The 11,090-nt window shown below is 40.9% G+C and overlaps 1 long non-coding RNA gene across 1 annotated transcript; it reads left to right on the forward strand.

Annotated features, from left to right (window-relative positions):
• The first annotated feature begins 787 nt into the window (after positions 1-787).
• On the forward strand, positions 788-4,918 carry LOC115588513 (uncharacterized). The gene is made up of 2 exons (XR_003985373.1): positions 788-1,319; positions 4,251-4,918. It is a non-coding gene; the product is annotated as an uncharacterized LOC115588513 (long non-coding RNA).
• Positions 4,919-11,090: the final 6,172 nt, after the last annotated feature.

Here is an 11,090-nt window from a genome sequence, read left to right on the forward strand (position 1 = left end):
TAACTCAATAGACTAAAGAACTTCTTTTCTAACTCTGTTCCATCCCCCTTCTCTACAACTACCACATGAAAACTCTTTTTCAACATGGGCCAAAATCTCAAGTAAATACACAAAAATGTTTTCAATAAGTGGCCATTGTTATGTTAGGTGCTTTTGCAACAGTAAGCATCTCCTGAAGGCTGATTGCACAAATGAAATTTTAAGGTTGCCGTGACCCAAGAAGACAGCTCTTTGGCACATTCAGCCACGCCGGCCTTGAAACACAAGGGTGGAGAAAAACACAAGGTTTTTACCAAACACTTGGGGCTTGGACGCCCACAGACACTCCAAGACAGGTCTCAGAAACTTAAGAGGACAACTTTGTATGATTCAAGGCTTTGCATCAAATGGCTTCCCTGGAAATGTCTTGTACTGCATTGTTTGTTGATTTGTTGGGCGCTCTTCTGGCGGTTGCTATAGTGACTGCCTCCATTTTCTCTCTGTGGCTGCTCACATAAAGGGCTGTGTCCTTGTCTCCATAATAGTTACAAATTGAATACTGCACTTTCCAAGGACTCATGTCACCAACTTACAGTGTGTGTGTGTGCGCGTGTGTGTGTGTGTGTGTGTGTCTTTGCGTGTGTGTGTGTGTACGTGCGCGCGTGTGTGTGTATGTTTGCCGGAGAGGAAGAAAGAAGACAAGTTTGCTTTGAATGTGATGCGTTACAACGGGCCTTTTTTGTTCACTTAATTTCTCTTGATTCATTTTGTGAATCGGCTTCAAGTCAAGGAGACAGTGACGCAGTTTTAGACGGTACAAACGCCGCAGCAAAACACTTAAAGCAAACAAGTGTGACAAAGATTAAGGGGATCAAACTGGGAAATTAAGCTTAAGGCTGATAAAGGTCAGTCTAATCACTATTAGACGGCTCCCTGTAACTAATGGATCACTGCCCATTCAGTCCAACGCCCATTCATATTTCACAAGAAATACTGAATCACAGTGCCAAAGAGGAAAGAGCAGGGTGGGTGTGGAAATTGTTTCACACCACTTAACAAAAGCTTGGGTTGGCTGCCAAATTAATGTTAAGTGATCGCTCAAGTCCTGTAAATGAGAGCTGCTTATCTTTATTTCAAGGAATTGTAATTGTAAAAGTAAAGAAGCCGCATTCACATGTGCCAAATTCTTTACGTTTATCAACTGCTCTGAAGTGGCAGGAAGGTGGTGGAGGTGGTCTTTGGGAGGCGTACAACAGCAGAGGACTGTGACATCGGAATCAGGGTTCTAACCTGGAGTCCTGTCTGTGGTTACGTTGAGAGAACAGCAGCGCTTTGTTAAGGTGAGGGAACTATCCCGGTTTTGCTTAAATTTCATCATAAAAAGCTGTGTTTCAAGTCACTGAGGACTTCTCTTTATCAAAGTGAGACGACATCCCATAATACTAAGTATGTAGTCAACAGGGAAGTGTCCTGGGGATATCTGTGGTTACATTTTTTTACTCCATCCACCACTTTGAGTTTAATAGATGACATTTCACAGTACATTTCTTTTTATTCTCATACTTTGAGCCAGACAAGTCCTCTTGAGTGGCAGTGACACCAAACTTTTGGGTTTTATTCTTATTTTCTATTCTTTATTCCGAAGGATTTCACAAAATGGTTCATTCACGTATCATTCACATCATTTTTTAGTCCTAAAAAAAAAATGCTGAAAATGGATTTCTATCAGCTTCAGCAGCGTCGGCTGGTAATGTGTTCACTTGTGTGTGCCATCGCTGCCAAATGTGGTCCTGGAGACACCTACTGTGTCAGCAACTAATAAGAGAGCAGCTTTGAAAGTTTGTCAAGTGTTTAAATGTCTGTCTGTCTGTCTGTCTGTGTTTGCGTGATATCTGGGTGGGATCTGAGCAGAACCTGCCTATATCCAGTCTTCTATCAACTTCGGAAGTTTCATGGTGATCCTTCCCTAGACAGTAACCAACAACTATAAAACAGTTAAACCATGCAGTGGTCAGTACAAGCAGATGCTGTTTTGCCAGAGAGAAGAAATTGGTAGAAAACAAATTAATTACATTGTCAATGAACATTTTCTTGTTACAGAATATATATTGTTTAACAATATTCTCTCATTATGTCAATAGAAACATAATCCAGTTGGCATTACGTCTCCTTCAACATGAACTGATTGTAAATGATTTGTACATGAATTTGATTCCTGGGAGATGGCTCAGTGGTCTTCACATGATCTCAGCATGGAACTGCTGATACCAGGTGGTCGTTTGTGTTCAGCAGCAGGAAATATCAAAATCCCCTGTCTCTGTTCAAAGATGGTCTTTGGTAGGGGTGGGCGATACTGCAAATTTGGTATCGATCTGATACCAAGTAATTACAGGGCCAGTACTGCCGATACCGATACTGATACCAAAATTCTTGATCATTGCATGATTTTGTACTTTTGCCTTTAATTAGTTGATCATGATTATGATAATAATGAAACAAAGGACAAAGATTTTAGCCAAATAAGAAAATAATATTTAACATAATTAAATCTATAACCTTTAATCTGCATGTAACCTAAATAGGAATACTAATGTTCCTTCAACAGATACAAAAAAGGGTTATTATATTCTGCCATATTCATACTTCAGAGTGAACCTGAGTGAGTGGAGTGAGAGAGGTGGAGAGGAGCACTGCGCATAAGGACTGAGAGGGATGCTTCGATCACAAAAACTCTGTGAAGAAATACAAGTGATTTGCTGAACTTATAGAAGAGAAACTACAACAAAAATATCGATCTCATCGCGCTAGTATCGATCCGATACCAATACTCACCTTGGTATCGATACTATCGATATTTGGATTGATCCGCCCACCCCTAGTCTTTGGCGTTGCATCTATTTCCGTGGTGAGTTGTGTGTCATAACCCAGTCAGTTAATAAAAACAGCCCGGTGACACAATGAACCTCCCTTTGAACAAACACAGCTTTGCTCATTGTTTAACTGTGAACCTCTCACTGAATGTGTGTATACAATTAATGATACAATGGTCTGTGGTCTGTTTGTCTCTCCGCTTGTAACAGTGTTCAAGGTCGGTATAGAACTGCAAGGTTACCCTGCTTATGACAAACAAAGCAGCAGATATGCTCGCTTAAGGCCGGGCACAAATGATCTTGCCATCGCAGCCTACTGCTGGGTTGCGTTTCTGACACGGTGTGATGATTATATGTTGTGATGAGCCGTGTTGCATGGCACTGTTTTCAGGTGACACCCACGGCGATGGATATTCATTTGTGTTTTTAACCCCGTCGAGAGAGAAGTTTGAAGTGCATTCAGTCATCATCTTCATCCCCTCGTAATTCTTTTTTTTTTTGTGTGTGGGTTTAGTGTTGTGCATTCAATCCAGTGTCAAACATCCATTCTAGAAATCTAAACTCGCAGGAGATTCAAATATTACGCATGTTGTTTGTGTTTCAGCCTTTTGCAAATTGTCGGCAGAGATCATAAGCTTAGGGAAATGGCTCTATTGACCTAATTTCTACTGGCAAAGTCCTCATACATCAAGATGATTATAAGGTGGGAGTTTTACATTAGAAACACATCAGAGATATAGTCCAAAGAAATGTGTGTGTGTGGGGGGGGGGCAAGAACAGAGGTATCTTTTTTTTCAAGGTCACATCCCAATCTCCTTCCTCTCTAGCTGTTTTGCAGCATATCACACTATTTTCTAACCTCGCAGATATCACCACAAAAACAAACAAGTTACCGAACATTCTGACAACGTCTTTCATGAATGAGTTTCAGGGATGCTAGTCCAAGAAAGAGAAAGTCCAAGTTTGTGTTCTCCCTTGAAAAATGCATTGCTTCCATATTTGCAATTAAGGGTTTGAGCAGTGAATAATTAAGTTATAAAAATTATAGGAAACCAGATCTAATTCAAACTGAATACACAAATTCTTGCTGATAATAAAGGTGGGGAAGGGTCTGACTAAGGCCAAATTCTCGTAAAGGCTCAATCCACGATCAGGATCAAAACGCTAACTCAGTGGAGACGGACTAGTAATACTAAAGAGCTGATGAGGTAATGGCAATGAAGTGTGTGGTGATATGAGATGATTCTTTTGGCAGAAGGGTTGGCAGGTGGGAGTGGGGCTGTCAAACATGAGACTAAGATACCAAAATCATGACACAAGCCTGCCTTCTGTAAATGTCTGTGTTGTCATGGAAAGATGAACACCAGCTTCAGATAACTATTTTCAGCTTTGTCTTCACAGAGATCCCAGTTGCAGGTGGACACGGGGAGTGAGGAGCCACAGTGACATGGATCCAGGGCATGATGCCCCTCAAACTGCAGCCTCAGGCCACTCGCAAACCCGACAGGGGAGTCTTGAGATCAGTCAGACCACTTAGTACTGCGCTGTCAACAAGAACCACCAGTGTTTTGATAATGTGTTTCTCACGCCTTCAATGTGCAACGCAGCCCAAAGATGACCCGGCTGGGTTTATCATTTGTATATCTTTGCAGTCAATTTGTATTACAAAATCAATTATACACACATGTATTCACTGAAGAATTTCATAGGAATCTCCTCAGGATCTTATGTATTCATTGTGGAAAGCGAGTTGCCTGCCAAACATTTCAAAACTGAACATTGCTACTATTGCACATCTGATGCATGTAAGTGTTTATACCATTTCATGTAATAATGTAGTAATGTTCAAGTACTCGTAGGTCATAGGTCAGAAGACTGACATGTTGCCAGGAATTGTGGCTGGTGTGATAACATTGCGACATGGTCTCTAGTGTGACACTTGTTATACCCCAGAAGATGTTTGATATCTAGCTGTTGACTTATTCTATTGAGGTTAGCTAGCATTAGCTCAGTCAACAAATTAAATCTGTTATATTTTTAAAAGTCTCAAATAAACATATTTTAAATAATAACTGTGTTGATGTGTTGGTCCAAATAACTGCTACAATAATTATTTCAACACAAGTATTGTTTGTATTCTTTTTTAATTCACACTTGCATGATTTATTACTATATCAGCTATAGTTGATATAGTAATAAAAAAAATAACTTGTTCTGTTTATAAAGCAGTAAATGCAAGATATTTAATAAATAGTTGGGATACTAAATGATGAAACCAAGTGATTTCAAAAGATATAGCAAAAAAACACTGATCCAAGATTTTACCAGGTGAGGAGGCTGCCAAGTCAGTGACCACAGTTCAAGACTGCGTTTTAATAATTGTAAGTGAAACCACTAGATTTCTAATTTCCAGCAGTGTTGTGGTGACCAAAACAGGTATTTTAGGGCGAAGCATTATCTTTTCCTAACCATAACCAAATGCCTAAACCTAACCACAACACAGCACAGTGTTGCAACAACAGAAAACAGACACTGAAACGGAACGAACCGTCAGGTTGCAACATACAGAGATGTGTTTCAACATATTTGCCGCTTGCAGAAACAACATTTATTCTGAGGATTGCGTTGTTCAAATACTGGTAAAAATTGCATATATGAAATATATTGATTATAGCAGTTTTAAATATCCTTAATAGAAAAACAGGTGCACAAAAGATCATATTTTAAGGATTAAAAGACATCACACACATACAAATATAACACAGATAACAAAGTGTCCAACAAAGCGAGGGAGTGAGTGAGAGGCAGCGCAGAGGCGGGACATAGCAGTTGTAATGTCCTTGTTGTGGATAAATTGTGTGCTGAACATATGCCACTGGGATGTGAGCTAATTAGCCAAGGTTGAGTGGGACCCTGGGGGGTGCCAGGGTGAGGGAGGGGCTGCCAAGGTCAAACCCATAAGTGTGCATGTGCTACTGAATCCATACGGCACAATGGCTCCCCTGTCCCACTCTGATGGGCTCACTTCACTCTGCCTCCTCGCTGTACTTAAGACCGTCTACACTTTAACAAAACACACCTTTATTCCAATTATCTCACCGTGCTTGACTCGACAGCGGCGTTGTAAAAATACATTTAGACACAATAGCAATCAAAATGCAGATTGCTTCACCTGCTTACCTGCCTCCATCCTTTCTTGTCCTTCCTGTCTCTCCCTGCCTGTCCTTGCTGTTCTATGCATCTTATCCAAATATATGTCACGCTATAAAATGATGTTCCTTTTTCATATGTATAGCCATTACTGAAAACACATGTAATGCACACACACATCAGCTGCGGAAGGCTGCCGAGTGAAATATGAAATATTGTAGCCGCGGAGCAATAATTTATGTCCCTCCTATCTCTGGCTTTATTGGTCTCACAGTGACTACAGTATGAATATTTTTGCCTTACAGCATATCGAGGACAGGGTCATGTTTGCATAAGGAGGTAAATTATGACACTAATAACAACGTCGGCGTGCCAGGAAGAGACGGGGGAGGAGGTGAGGGTGAGGGGTGAGTGGAAAACAGGAGAGGGCTCACATATGGGGAGGACCAAGGTGAGGGGAAAGACAACGGTGGGTGAAACATTTCAAATGAAGCTGAGGGAAAAAAAGGTGTTTGTCTCCTCGCTCTCTTTTTTGAGTGGTATGACCGCCTAATCTTCCCTCTCGTCCCCTCCAAAATTTCTCATTCAATTCTTCAGAGATGTTTTTATTTCGTTTGAAATTTGCGCACCTTGAGCAACTACAAACATATTTTCAGACTTCTGTAATAGATTTACCGCCAGGCTGTGAGTCACGCTGTCTGACTTTGTGTGATTAAAGATCCGCAAAGGCCTTGAAAATGCCATGTTTTTCTGTCTTTTAATATGCCAACCTGAAAGTACTGAACTTACTTCTTAAAGCACTTCGAAATCACTCATCGTCCTCTGAAAAAAACCTCAGCAGTCGCTTTCAGACAATTACTTTTATGCAACTTTGTACAGCACTTGTACTCCACTACATGTCAGAGGGCAATCTGCTTTCTTTTGTACAAAGAAACCAAAGATAAACTTCACTAAAACCTTCAAATTTCAAACACTAACTTCTCTTTGCTATTTGGCTCCATATGAGCCCCTTTTCACGTGGCATAATTGAATTCAATGTTAACAGCATGGAGATCTTGTATTGTGGTGCACAAACACAGCATACATGATTGGAAAGGCTCAACATCCGTGTACATTATTCTGACTTTATTCAGGCCTGTTCACCTTGAGCTTTTCATGTTGGCATAGAGAAAATAGTTTTTATTCTATCAGAGCTTTTGCATGAGGTAATGAAAGATAGAGTTTTTAAAAGGTGTGCAAATATTGTGCTCAAAACACCTGCACTTTTAGGAAGTGTGAGGTTCATTCAGACAAAAAAAAGCAAGGGTTTCTGCTGAAAGACAAGCCAAAAAACACAGTGAGACAAGTTGATCATTATAAGTGTCAGTAGTATACATGCAGTACAGAGAACAATAAAAAGGTTAATTTGATTAAAACAGTGAAAAGCTGCAAAAAATAAGACAAGAAAACAACCTAAAACCTGTATGTCTGACCTGGTAAAATGTCAAATTACATTAAAACAAAGACGGCTGTTTTTGGTATGCGTTAACTTTACTCCGCACAATCACAATGTTGCTCAATTGATTAATGTCTTGAACATTTAAGTCACCTTAACAAATCACTAAGACGGTAGGATGTATCTCTAGCACCTTCACCTTTTCCTTCACAGAAAAAAATCCAGATATTCATTCAAGAGACAGTCGCACAGTGTTACAATAAAAGAATAACTTCTGTCACAGACTACAGGAAATGGGTCAAAACTTGTGTGTGTGGCTGATAATAACTATAATCCATTTGTCACCACATAAAAGAGGTCCATGGGAACAGAGTATTAATGGGGTTTTGGGAAAATGTCACAGCAATGTATCATCCATTTTGCAAAAACACATAGCCAACCTGGTAAAATGCGAGAGATCCACACGCCAACACAGTGTTAAAGGTGCTACATGTAAAATATGGTAATCTGTGAGAATTAGAACTGGTACAGAGGTGATTTACACCGACTCTGACCAGGGCTATGACTCCGGACTAGATGGCACTGCAGGCGGGGACAGGAGAGAGGACACACACCGATAACATGAGGTTTATTTTGCTTCTCCTTATTTGTGAACACAGATAGCTTTTAGCTGAGCTAATAGCTGAGCTAATTTAGTAGCTTCCAGCTAGGTGGGCTTATTTAACCAACTAGTCTTGCTCCACCCACACTCCACCTCTTTACCCATTTTGATGGTGTCAATTACTGCCAAGGTGGCGACAGCCATTATCACCAACTTTTAGCCTCATTCTGGCTCTCCAGGTGGCTCTCTTCCCTAGTTTAATGGAGTCACCGGACAGGACAGACCAGGGCTAACTGGTTTAACTGCTAACTGTTGTTTCTTCACATTCTATAGAAGATGTTGGATGCATTTTTGAAAGTTTTAATCTAAGATTCTGGCCAAATCATTCATATTTCTCTTTTGCAGAGCATAATGCAGAATAAACATGTCGAGTAAAGAAGAACAAAGAATGTGAGTGGATAAAAATCATTTTCTTTTTTATCCAGCCGGTTGCCATCCACAGTCACGTGGGTACTGTGCACTGTGATATATAGTCATGCATTACCACATTATGTTCCCCAGCCCTTTGAGCGCCAGATCCTGCTGCCCCACTGTCTCTCAAGGTCTCTCTCTGTCTGCTCCGGCTCAGCCAAGGTCACCCGCGCCGCTGCAGGCTCTCTGCAACCTTGAGAGGCTAACTGACCGGGAAATGTGTGTTCTCCCGTTCCACCACCTACGTATCCCAGTGTCAATCAGCCAGATACAGAGCAGGACTGTCATTAAATGTTCCAGCGTGCTGCCACTTGGACATTAGGTCACTCCGGAAGATGTAATCTGAAAAAAAAGCATGCATTCTCTCAAGGACATCCAAGAAATTAGTAGAAGGCGTTCAGCTTCTGAACAAATGACAATTGATTAAAGTGCCTCACCGCACCAGCTGTCACTGGTGGGGTGTTTGTGTGCGTATAAGTGGGCATTCTTTTCCGAATCTTTCTGAAAAAAAAACTAATTCATGAGTGTAAATAATAAGAAATGATAGAAGTAATTGGAAATGTGCATGTGCTTGTGTGCATACATGTGTATGTGTCTATGTCTAATCTGGTATAGAGCTTCAAAGGTCTTAACTACCAATAAACCTTGAGAAAAGTGTGATTGAGGTTCTTAAATGACACAGCCACAAAGGGGAAAAATATAAGTAAACAGTATATGACTGTTCCAATTAACAAGGCCACATACTAAAAGCTTTTTAAATAAAGGCAGGCCACAGAGTGCTACAGAGCATTAAAGCCACAATAGTGAGAGTGTATCCGGGACCTTGGCTTTGATATGAAATCTTGTGGCCTTGCCTTTACCGCCCTCCATGGTAAAAGCTCTTTGTGACGAGGAAATTACTTTATGAACCTCTGAAAGACGCTCCAACACTTCAACCTCCCTGTTAGTTTCATCGCTAGACCATGAGAGAAGTGTGTGGTTTTTTTTTCTCCATTTATGAAATCACTGCAGCTTGCCATTGGGTTTTAATCAGTCTCTGTCCCTGCTCTTATTTCATGGCTTCCCCTTTAGTCTTTGGCCTTAGGCTTGCTTTTTCTTAGAGTGTAAAAGTACTGCTAATTAGGAAACAAACGCAAAACTATTTGCCCTCTATTCATATTGTATTTGCAGCCAAATAGCAAAACACAGTGAAATCAGTCTGTTGACAAGGAAAGGTAAATCATTTGTGTAATTTGTTAAAATTGAGGTTTGCAAGTAAACACTCACAACCTGTGTGTGAACTGCTGCAGCATTTACCTTCAGCCCTTTTAAACGACTCGCAACCAAGAGGTCTGTTTTTCATTTTTCCCAAGGTCTGTGGAAATCAGTCTGTTTGAATATGCTTGTACTGCCGGGCTTGGCATTGGGTGAATCATATTTATATGTGAGCGTGTTTTTGTTTAGGTCTGTAAGGATTCGGTTCCTTTAACATGTACCTGGAATTTTCAATCCGGATAGAGGCAGAAATACCAAACATGTGTCTCTGTGGCCTTGAAACTTCACAGGGCTCCGACTGCCGGCGCTCAGCTCGGTAAACACAGTTTCCTCCTGTGGCTCTCTGTTTGGACAGGAAACAAGGAAGCTGATCAAACACTGACTCAGAAGGCCATGGCTGCACTGAGCTGGAATGGAGTCGCGGGCAAAGCCCTTCGAATAGGGGGAAACGGGAAAAATAACATGTCAGCATCGGTGTGTGAATCTGTCATTCTGCGGCCCTGCTGAGTTCCTCATTTGTCCTGGAGCAATATTTTGCCAAAACAAATCATGCAGAATAGATAACAGTATCTGAAACTTGTGTTATATTTGCGCAGTAGGGGAACCGGTATCTCAAACACCGTGTCAGACTTGGTGTGAGCGCCTGGCTGCCTGCGTGCTGCAGATTTACAGCAGTCCTTATGACATCATAGACGAGCAGCGGGGTGCAGATGATGGGAAGCATTAGCTGGATGGATAGATGTTGGGTTAGGGAGGTGCTTAGAGGAGGAGGAGTGAATGAAAATGGAGGAGTAGACAGAGTGTGTCAAAGTCATTGGGGTTAATAAGTTCGGTGATAATGCTTCCCCCTTGTGACTGTTTATCAAACTGCAGACTTTGGATCTCTTCATCATTAACAGAATTGCATAGAAATAAGCATAAACAACCAACCAGTCGTTGTGTAGAATGTATATCTGGGCCCAAAAATAGATGTATTTAAATGTGGCGTTCTATACTATCTGTTTAAACGCACAGTATGAAGTGATTGCAGTGGCCTTTGCACTGGGTATTTCAGCTGTGTGGCAGCAAACATGTCACACTCTAAACATGCCTAAAGGGACAGGTGACCCGCAAAATCATAAATAAATATCTTCCCTCATACTTATAAGTGCTAGTCATCCATCTATTTTGTTGTGAGTTACCGAGATATAAAGATGCCGGCTATCTCTCGAATATATTGGAACTACTTGACACTCAACTCGTGATGCTTAAAGTGCTTAGAAATACATCCAAGCAATGTATCTTTTCGAAAATCATGACCTGGAGGATAGAGTACAGACCTTGTTTTGAG

This window comes from Sparus aurata, chromosome 9 (assembly GCF_900880675.1).
Source record: "Sparus aurata chromosome 9, fSpaAur1.1, whole genome shotgun sequence".
In the NCBI taxonomy this organism is placed as follows: Eukaryota; Metazoa; Chordata; class Actinopteri; order Spariformes; family Sparidae; genus Sparus; species Sparus aurata.